This window comes from Pinus tabuliformis, chromosome J, assembly GCF_031772625.1.
Source record: "Pinus tabuliformis cultivar Carrire ecotype Pingquan chromosome J, CPIR1, whole genome shotgun sequence".
NCBI classification, from domain to species: Eukaryota; Viridiplantae; Streptophyta; class Pinopsida; order Pinales; family Pinaceae; genus Pinus; species Pinus tabuliformis.
In genome coordinates this window covers 1597914044-1597924250 of record NC_142295.1, presented here as the reverse complement: position 1 = coordinate 1597924250, position 10207 = coordinate 1597914044, and the positions used below count along the sequence as shown (strand labels likewise).

The following is a 10207-nucleotide window of genomic DNA, read 5'->3' as shown; positions in this document are numbered from 1 at the left end:
GCATTTTAGAAGGACAGTCTGGGTGACTTTGTCAGCACCCAGCACACACACGAGGAGTTGCGGCGCACTCAGGGCGTGCGGCGCACTGGGAGCCTGGCCACAGTGCAAAAAAACCACTGGCGCGGCCCACTCAGAGCACGCGGCGCATAATCTTGTAACGTGAATTTTCTACCAAATCTTCTCCGAGTTGGATTTCGCTTTCTATCTGTCTATTTGACAGTGTTGCTGGTGTTGAGCCGCAGTCAGAGACTGTATGGAGACAAGCAGATAGGTATGGTGTTCCCAGAATTTGTTTTGTTAACAAAATGGATCGACTTGGAGCAAACTTTTTCAGGACAAGAGACATGATAGTAACAAACCTAGGGGCAAAACCTCTTGTTCTGCAAATTCCCATTGGGGCGGAGGAACATTTTCAGGGACTTATTGATTTGGTGAAAATGAAGGCTGTGTTGTGGTCTGGAGAGGAATTGGGTGCGAAGTTTAGCTATGAGGATATTCCAGCAGACCTTCTAGATTTAGCCACAGAATATAGGAATCAAATGATTGAAACCATAGTAGAACTTGACGATGATGCGATGGAGAAATATCTCGAGGGAGAGGAACCCGACGAGAAAACAATCAAGAGATTGATCAGAAAGGGCACCATATCTATCAGTTTTGTTCCTGTTCTTTGTGGCTCAGCATTTAAGAACAAGGGTGTGCAACCTTTATTGGATGCTGTTGTGGATTATTTGCCTTCCCCTGTTGACTTGCCACCAATGAAGGGAACAGATGTTGATGATCCAGAAGTAACCCTAGAAAGGCGTGCTAATGATGATGAACCATTTGCCGGACGTGCTTTTAAAATTATGACAGATCCCTTTGTAGGATCTCTTACATTTGTCCGAGTTTACTCTGGCGTCCTCATAGCTGGATCATATGTACTTAATTCCAACAAAGGGAAGAAAGAAAGAATTGGGCGTTTATTACGAATGCATGCAATTAGTCGAGATGATGTCAAGATTGTTGTGACAGGGGATATAGTAGCACTTGCTGGTTTGAAAGATACAATAACAGGAGAGACTCTTTGTGATCCTGATAAGCCAGTTGTGCTGGAGAGAATGGACTTTCCTGAACCTGTTATTAAAGTCACAATTGAACTGAAAACAAAAGCTGATGTGGACAAGATGTCTATGGGTCTTGTCAAGCTTGCTCAGGAAGATCCTTCTTTTCACTTCTCAAGAGATGAAGGGAGCAATCAAACTGTTATTGAAGGTATGGGGGAGTTGCATCTTGAAATCATTGTTGACCGTTTGAAGAGAGAATTCAAGGTTGAGGCTAATGTCGGTGCTCCTCAAAGTAAACTACAGAGAAAGCATCTCAAAGATTGCAGAGATCAAGAATGTGGCTATGTCTGAAATCGAGATCATTTTTGTCGAGATAGATGGTGTAAAGGTGTCTGAAACCATTACTTCGGTGCGAAATTATTCTGCTCAAGACGTTCCAATCCACTCCGGTGCTACATCAAATGTTGTTTTTACTTTGATTGAGGGAAGTGAGTCTACCCTTCCTCCTATAATCAACGCTTTCGAGTATTACCAGCAACTTCAATCAGACTACCCAACATATTCTCAAGATATTGACGCTCTTAACGCTATCAAAAGTAGAGTCGACATAAAAGATTGGATTTTTGCTGACCCTTGCTATTTGATACTGTGGAATGGAATTCGCTGTGATAAAGCTCTGGGGAAATAATAATTTCTGAAATAGATTTTTCGGGAAGGGATCTAACAGGATCGGTGCCTAGCGATTTTGCAAACTTGACTCGATTAGTTAATCTGTCTCTCAACCATAATCTCTTCACGGGACCAATGCCAAATTTGGCCAATCTATCCAATTTGGAGCGACTATATTTACAAAACAGTAAACTGAAAGATGCTTTCCAGAACCTCATCTTCTAGACGTTATCTTAACGCAGGATTACATTGAAAAGCACCGATGTTACATGCAAGATGTCATCATACTAGCAAATGACAGTGATGTAATTACCGAATGATGAATGTAAAACGATCCATCTGCGTATTCATGATCCAAAATTGAATGAAAGTGGCGTTATTTCTTAGGTGGCAGTCATTCCATACTTTGCCATCCGATCTAAAGAACATATGTGGCGGATTTGGCAGCTGGGCGAAGACAGGTCACTTGGAAATATAGGGAAAGAAAGCGTGTCAATTCTCTTGTGGGGACATCATGCTTCCATATCTGACACCTGGTGTAAAAAGCACAAAGATCCAAGGCAATCATAAGAAGAGGTTCGCACCCAAAATTGGTCCCCTGAAAAGAAAACAAAAGCAGAAGCAGGCAATAATGAAAAAGGGCAATGCCTAGCGTGGTTTTGCAGTTGTACTTCCATTTAGGAGACAATCGAAGAGTGTCGGTTCATATTTCAGGGTCTAGAAATGTGGTATTTTAAGATCCTTCAAAGTTATGCTGTTTGGAATACTGTTGGTATAAATATGAGACCAAAATATAGCGCGTGGATCACATGCAGTATTTGTCACATTTATTTCAATCAACAATTTGAGCATGGATTCCTCGCATAATAAGAAAGATGATACAATATCATTGAAGGAGCAACTTGTTGTATATTATCTACAAAGAGCTTTAGAGGCATATCCATGCCTGACTCCTTTTGAAGGCATAAGTTCGGGAGTGCAGGCCTTGGTATGTACCTTCCTGCAGGAAGTCCAGATATAGTTTTTTGCATAAGTAGCTTAGTGCAAAAGAGTCACGGTCTATATAATTCCAATTCCACATCTAATATTGACCATGATGCTGAAGTTGAGGGAGAAACAAAGCTTGCCAAAAATCTGCAAGGGCTTCTTCTGCATCTTATTTTTTGGGTCGATATACAGGTTCAGATGATGCTGTAAGGAAGCCCATTTTGGTTCCATGGTTGCAATCTTTATCACTAATATGTTCTCAGCTCAATTCAGGTACTGGTAAGAGTAAATAAACTAAGAAAGGTCAACTACCATCAAAGATATAGATGTGCAATTAAAATCTGACATGGATAAATCTGGTGGTTTGAGTTTGAACCCAACCCATCAGAAGCGTTTGGCACAGCTTTCCAGACTATAGGATTGAAACCTTACAGATGCCTATATATTTATATTCACACGTCATCTTTTCATGAAGACTTTGATCTTGATGGAAGATTGACATTGGCTTTGGTGCCTATTCCGCGATGCAAAGAGTGTTGCAAGTATATTTGTTGTTCTTGTGAAATTGGCCTGGTCACATGGCATTTGGAATTTTAATATGTAGCTTCAACCTCGGTAACAAGAGGAGCAACTGTACATGTGATTACCAAAAGACTAATTTCTGGCAGATCTGTAGGTTTTCACAGGAAATTCAATAATGAGCAACTTCATCTTGGTGCTTTATATATTTATTCAAATACTAATAATTACTGAGTGAGAAGAACATCTGGCAGGGCAGTTTTCTTGTATTTGGTCTACTGAATTTTCCCACAAATTTGACATATATCTGAGAAAAGAGGAATTACTGTGGTTTTTTAAAAGATATTTCTATAGTATGTCAGACTAATTGTAAGTACAGTGTTCATTCTAATAGCTGTTCAAACGAGGAGAATGCATAAATCACAAGGATGCAAGCATAATTTGTTTGGATGTTTTTAAAGGGCATCTTCTGACCGTGTATATGAGACTCTGCCTTGGATTCGCCTGCCTGCCGCAAGGTAGCTTTGATCAAACTGCCTCTCAATTCCAGGCCTTTTTTTGAAATGTAATGGGCATGGAATGGCATGTTTCAGGCACCAATCACTTATAAAGGTTGCATCTTCTGCCCATGCAAAGAAGATGACATACTTTAACAAACAGAAAAGGTCTCCCTGGAATAGAATCAAAAGGTGAAAAGGTCGAAAACCAAGCGGTGAAAAAGGCACAGGGAAGGAAAAAAGTCAGAAACCGAAAAGCCAAAATTTAAATCAGAGACATCTACCAGGGCAGAGAAACAGGATTTGATTTCCTATTTTTCACTTCAGTTATGATATGCAGCTACAGTTGTATTTTTATTGATCATCAAAAAGTTTCAAATGGAATAAGGTAACGCTGCTCTGTCCCCAGCACAGATGGACAGCTCTGTCCCTATCTTCATCGATTGGTTTTCAGCTCCCTACTTTTCCCTCAGAGGAAATCTATTTATTGTATGAAAATTATGTGTAAACGGTTCTGAGTTCTGGCAAACAGTGGGAGAGCTATGAATGAAAACTTCACTGTACAGGTTTTTGACAGGGATTTAATGAAAAGATACAGCTCTGACTCCTGAGATTCTTGTGGTGTGAATTTAGCATTTGTCTTTTCCTTTGTTTCATATGTAGCTTGTTATGTTTCCATTTCATTTCATAATCATTTCTAAATGAATACTTTTAAGTGAGAAAGGCAAAATCCAGTTTGTTGCTTCGCCTTGGGAAGGTATTCATGTTTTGTGTTTTCTTCTGTTTGATAAGGATTCATCTATTGCCCTTGTCAACCTCTCATCATTCTTTTCATTCCATATAATGTCAAAATTGAATGCTAAATTTATTGCCTGTCTTTCCTCCTGAGATAATCTGTGTCTCGGATTTAATTTCCCTGCTCATGCTATTCTCGATCCCATGCTGGCCAGAAAACCCAGTCATTTATCAAATTACCCCTTTCCTATCCATTTACTAGCCTAAAATTAGTTCCCATTTTTAGTCATCTCGCACCTGATTGCTCATTTTATCGAGATTGACTGGAGAGAGCCCTCTCCTCCCCTCGTAGGGCTAGCTACGAGGCTGAGCTTGGTTTGATGTTGCCTTGAGTTTTGCCTTCTTCACTGGAATTAAATATATATGGGAAATTGGGTTTTTTGGGGATTTTGTATATATTAATAAATGTTAATATGAAGTGAAAAGAGCGGGTGGGGTGTGCTTGACTTAGGATAAATGTTACATGGTGGGTTTTTTAACATAGAACATGTTTGTTATGGATTTTCCCTAGGCAAAAGACTTAGCCTTTAGGAAAAGGGTTTTTGTGGGGGGGATGAATGAATTGCAAGGGGTTTTTAACACCTTTGTTTCTTAAGTCATCAAGCCAAGGGTCTGGTCCCTCCAGAAGTCATAGAAATGCTCTGAGCCTTTTTTACTTAAGGAGCTAAAGATATTACTCTTTTATTATGAAGGGGAAGTTAATGAGTGATGTAAGGGTTAAAATGAAATATAGGGATGTTTAATGAATCATGTTGTGAGCCATTGTCTTTGCTTATGTACCACTTATGCCTATTTAGAAGATGCATTTGGAAAAATATCATAAGTTCTTTTCATGTAATCACAAGACATTTCTGCAACCTTTCTACTACTTACCCACTTACTCATCCTACCATTTTCTCTTCACTTTATTTGGGTGCATTTAGGCTAGCAAACCCTTATCAATATTTTTCTTTTCTTTACAAAATAAACTATCTAAGTCTAACCTTATATCATCCAAGGGCTCAGATTAAACAGTTGAGCTCCTTCTATTTACTCTACCTATCTAATTATCTACCAAGATTACACTGTTTGGTCAGATTTTATTCTCTATCTATAAACATAAAATTGAAAACATGAAATAGTCAAGTTTAAACATTTTGACTATTCATCGATTTTGGCATAAGTAAAAAGTTGCACGCAATCATTTATTAAGCATAAAAATTAAATAGTAGTGGCATTTTGACCTGCACACTTTCCATGGTCTCTTTTGTCTTTTGGGGTTCATATATTTTATTTTTTGACCTATTTTCATTCTTTTTGTCCTTTGATTATTCTTTTAGGACATATCCTCTTTACATTTTTTATTTTTTTTAATATGGAAAACATTTGCAGAAAGCAAAGGTATGTACAATATTACAAGGCTTAATCTCAGTCAATCAAAATTATGATTCCTATTGGTATAGGAACCTAACATGATGAACCAACTCCCCCTGTCTGCACAACCTTCTTTAGCTCATGAAATATTAGTGATCAAGTGGACGTGATCTTTAATAATAGTTCATGGATGAATAAGGGATCATGTTCTTCAATGGAATTACTTCCGAGAGACGATCTATCAAAGGATGATTGTCCATGTTGCTCATAGGGCCCATTCATGGATAGCTTCTGCAAGAATTCCTAATCATCATAAGAGCCCCCTAACTGTATGCATGATCTTCCTTTTGGCAAAGTCTCCCCATCAAATTCTTAGATTGTCGAATATCAGGTCAACAACATGTGTTTTTGGCTGGAGAGTTCAAGAGATTTTCGGATTGTATTTTCTTCCTTCTCCATACTTATGTAACCTTTTTCTTTGGTATGGTTCTAGCTTGTGTAGGGGCCCAAGTCAAGTTACAATCATGTGCCATATGTCCAATGTTATGACACTTGAAGCACTCTATATTGTTCATTTACACAAATTCATGACTTCTTCTTGCAAAATTGCTTCTCGGAGATTGACGGGGACCATTATAATTATCTTTCTGATATGCCCTACAATCTTTTTCATGTGCCCAAAGTTTGTACAAGAATAGAAATAACCAAGGAATATACTTTGGTACCTAGGAGAAGAAGGTTTCCTTGATGTACTTCTGAAGTCTTTTTGTCTCAGGATCCCTCAATGATAACCATTGCTTCCTGCATCCTTGACACCATCTGCATTTCTTCTTGGAGGAGGGTTTCTTCCATATTTGTCTTGACTTTTCTCCTTACCTTTGTTGGAAATGGGAGCATCAACGTTTCTTCCAGGCTTCCTCACATCCTTGTTGTTTGAAGCATTTTGGTTTGCATCATTCTTGCTTGATGATTAACCTACATAGCTAAGACCTGATTTATCAAGGGGAGACCTTTGATGACTTAGGATTTCATCTAGAGTTTGAGAACTTTTCAAGTTCTTATTCAACAAGTCAACTTCCTTTTTAAGAAACACAATTGATTCCTTCACTTTATTGCATTCTTCATCCTTATTTGATAGAATGATCTCCATTTCTTCCTTCATCTTGGTTGCTTCACATGATTGGGCCTTAAGAAAAGTGATTTCGGATTTTAACTTGGTGATGTCATCATCCTTTTCTTCTATTTGGCATATCATGGTGTTTCTCTCCTTTTCTACTTCATCAACTTGTCCTTCTATGGATGTCAAAGCTTCCATCACCTTCTCAGCTCCTTTTGCTTGTTTCCTTGCTTCTTCTAGTTGAGATCTTAGGGAGGAGAGCTCTTCCTTATATTGACCAATCTCTTCTTCAAGTTTATTCAAGCTCTTGTGCCTTTGTTCAAGGTGGCTTGACAAGGTATATTCCCATTTCTTTGCCTTATCCAATTGATTTGTCATGGATATGAATTCTCCATGATGCTTTCTCTTGTTTTGATGAAATTTTTCCTTAATCTTGTGTTGGCATTATGATACAAGTGTTGTCCTTGATGTCAACTCACTCAGAGGTATGATACAGGTGATGGCAACTCAATCAGAGGACAAATCTTAGTACAGTAGGTCAAGAGAGAGATATACGCAAATTAACCTTGATGAAAGTCTGTATACATGTGGGTAAGAAGAACAAAAGGCGCGTATACGTACACACGTAGGTTCACAGAATGAAAGGCGCGTACATGTCGGAAAACTAAGTTTTGGTTCGTGGTATTTGGTCCATGGTATTTTGGTATTGGTCCATGGTATTTGGTCCGAAGTGTTGACCCCAGGTATTGGGTCCAAGGTATTGGTTCAACATGGTTTTGGACCATGGTATTGAGAGAAGCCTAAACCTATATAAAGAGAAGATCTTTAGGCCAAGGAAGTAAGGGTGCAAGTAATGAATATCTGATGAAGTGTGAGATCTAGTATGCTGGTTATGGGTTTGTGATGTTGTGCTTGATCTGAATCAAGGATGCACCTATGCTGTTGATGATGGATGATGGATCGGGATCATAAGGCTTGGAATGTATTATCATTATGTGGTTTGATCATGGATAGACTAGATCTGAATTATTGATGCATGTTTTATTTTATGAATTTTATGATCTGGGTATGACTGATGTCTGGAATAGCTACAAAGTTATGAGTAAGTATTTGCAAATTTGTACGCAGGTTGGCTTTGGTAAAAGCGCGTATGTACGCTGGTTTGATTCTTCATAGTAGTGTATACATTATGAGATATGATATTTGAAGTTGCAATTGGATTTGGTTATTGTTGCAGAGTTATGTTGTCTGTTCTGTGTTCTGGTTTCAGTGGTTCAGTATTGGGTGATTCAGAGATTGATGATGCAGGTATAAGTTGATGATTGTGGTGATTGTTTTGTATTTATGGATCTAGTATGAAAATGTATGAAATGTGGTCCCTGGAAGGTCGTAGAGTTCAGTAGGCTGGCGCCTACATACTGGTAAACATATCGGCCAATACAAGAGCTAGGGGGTTTTAGCTCCCTTCCAGGAGTAGCTGGAAAACGAGTGAAGGTTGGAGCCTTCAGTAGGCCAATGCCTACGTACTAGTAAATGGATCGGCTAGTACAAGATCTAAGAAGGTTGTAGCCTTCTGCAGGTAGAAGCCTGCGTAGTGGTATAAGACTGCACCATTACTATTGTAAAAAGAAGTTCCTTATTAAAAGAAGATAAAGACGAATTGCAGCAGGTGGTTTTCACCCACATTGGGTTTCCACCTTATATCATGGTGTTCATGTGTGCTCCTTGTGTGTGATGATCTGTTCTATTTTACTGCACCTGTTTACTATTAATATGGTTAATAATGTTCTGATGCACTCATTTGAAGATCAACTAATTGAATCATAAGTTTACTGGATATATGCTAGTTTCATTAATCGCAGTTGCGTATATACGCGGGTATCCTTAACTGAAGTAGCGTATATGAATTTGAATATGGAAATGAAAAAGTTATTATTGATTAGATAATACTGATTCACCCTCCCCCCCTCAGTATTATTTCCAACAATTGGAATTAGAGCAGGTCCTTTGGAAGAAGCTTGATCACTTGAAGGAGATCCGTAGAACAATGGGAAAGAAAGTGCGTCAAAAGAAGAAGATAGCTCAAAGGATCAATGATAGTCTGTTGTTGAGTAGAAGCAAGTATTCAGATCCTGAATCACCTTAGATTGAAGATGAACAAGCAAATGAAGCATCAGATAAAATCATAGACCAAGAAGATCTACCTAGCAAAAGGGAGAGTGCCCTCAAAGAATAAATTATCAGCTTAAAATCTCAGCTGGAATGTGCCTTCAGAGTTCGTCAAATGCTGCAGGAGCTGAATGAAGAACAAGAAAAAGAAATTCTCAAACTAAGGCAACAAGTGGAAGAAGGAAGAAAGTTTGAAGAAATTTTGAAGGAGCAATTTATGGAAAAGGAAGAACAACATCAGGATGAGGTAAATATCTTGAAAGGTAAATTAGAAGAAAAGGATAAACTATTACGATTTCAAGATAGTACTAAGATTTTGGATGATATTCTTAGTAGTCAAAGGTCGCATGCTATCAAAACTGGTCTTGTTTTTTATGAATCTGTTGAAGGTGAATCTAGCTCACAAGGCGAGGCAAGGAACTCTAATGAGAAATCTAAAATGATCAATAAGGAGATGAGAGGACCACCCCATCAATAGCCAAGGAAAGAAATTCCTCAAAGAAAATCTTTTGCTCCTAACTGTGGAAGTGATAGACAATTATTTACTCCGATGAATAACGTTGAATGTTATGAATGTAATAATCTTAGACATGTCGTAGCCAGATGCAGAAGTAGAATGGTTCAAGACCATCACATAGAAATATCATCACGTTCCAGGTACTTTAAGGGATATTGCTTTGCTTGTAATATGTTTTGTCACAAAGCCATTGACTATTTTAGGAGGAATATGAAACATGTAAGATGTTATGCATGCAACAAGCCTGGACATATAGCAAAGGAATGTAGGAGAAGATTGTGGACACCATACCAAGAGGAGAAAATATCATCACAATTGAAGATATGGAAGAAAAAGGAAGTACAACTAGAAAGATGTGGCATAGCAGAGTACACAAAGGAAGTTGAAAGTGTGGAACATCAGTGTTCTAAATCTCATATGTAGGTATCATGAATACAAGTCATGTATATACGCGAGTTAGACGTTGCACAGTCATGTATATGGAGCTATGAAGAAAAGCAGTAGAACAGACTCAGGAAATGGTTCTGTCGTGGTATAT

At 38.3% G+C, this 10207-nt stretch overlaps 1 pseudogene; it reads left to right on the top strand.

Moving 5' to 3' along the window:
• The window catches only part of LOC149233589 (elongation factor G, chloroplastic pseudogene), a 70612-nt pseudogene extending 68878 nt beyond the window's left edge, over positions 1–1734 (top strand).
• The last annotated feature ends 8473 nt before the right edge of the window (positions 1735–10207 follow it).